Here is an 823-nt window from a genome sequence, read left to right on the forward strand (position 1 = left end):
TGTGCTTTGCCACAATTCTGTCTCTGAGCTCTTCAGGCAGTTCCTTTGACCTCATGATTCTCATTTGCTCTGACATGCACTGTGAGCTGTAAGGTCTTATATAGACAGGTGTGTGGCTTTCCTAATCAAGTCCAATCAGTATAATCAAACACAGCTGGACTCAAATGAAGGTGTAGAACCATCTCAAGGATGATCAGAAGAAATGGACAGCACCTGAGTTAAATATATGAGTGTCACAGCAAAGGGTCTGAATACTTAGGACCATGTGATATTTCAGTTTTTCTTTTTTAATAAATCTGCAAAAATGTCAACAATTCTGTGTTTTTCTGTCAATATGGGGTGCTGTGTGTACATTAATGAGGAAAAAAAAATACTTAAATGATTTTAGCAAATGGCTGCAATATAACAAAGAGTGAAAAATTGAAGGGGGTCTGAATACTTTCTGTAACCACTGTACATCAGCCTGGGCAAATAGAGTATGTGATGATTTACAAGTGTAGTTAAAACATTTTCTTAAATTTGACTGAAACAAATGACTTGAATGGAGGGAAATTTTCAACTAAAGTGGCAACTACAAAGATACAGTAACACTTTCTACTGAGTAACTATAAACCTATAACTATAAACATTCTAAAAATATTTCATGCATTAACACTTTTTACTTGTTATGCTTGTGTAGTAGGTTCAGAAATGGGTTTAACAAGCTAGCTACAGATATGATTAATGCTGGGGAAGCAAGTTACACTTGTTTTAAAGACAGTATGATGAACTGTCTAGAACTTAAACAAAACTGAAACCTAAAATTAGTATTTCAAAAAAAAAA

This window comes from Sinocyclocheilus grahami, unplaced genomic scaffold (assembly GCF_001515645.1).
Source record: "Sinocyclocheilus grahami isolate Dianchi unplaced genomic scaffold, SAMN03320097.WGS_v1.1 scaffold2685.1, whole genome shotgun sequence".
NCBI classification, from domain to species: domain Eukaryota; kingdom Metazoa; phylum Chordata; class Actinopteri; order Cypriniformes; family Cyprinidae; genus Sinocyclocheilus; species Sinocyclocheilus grahami.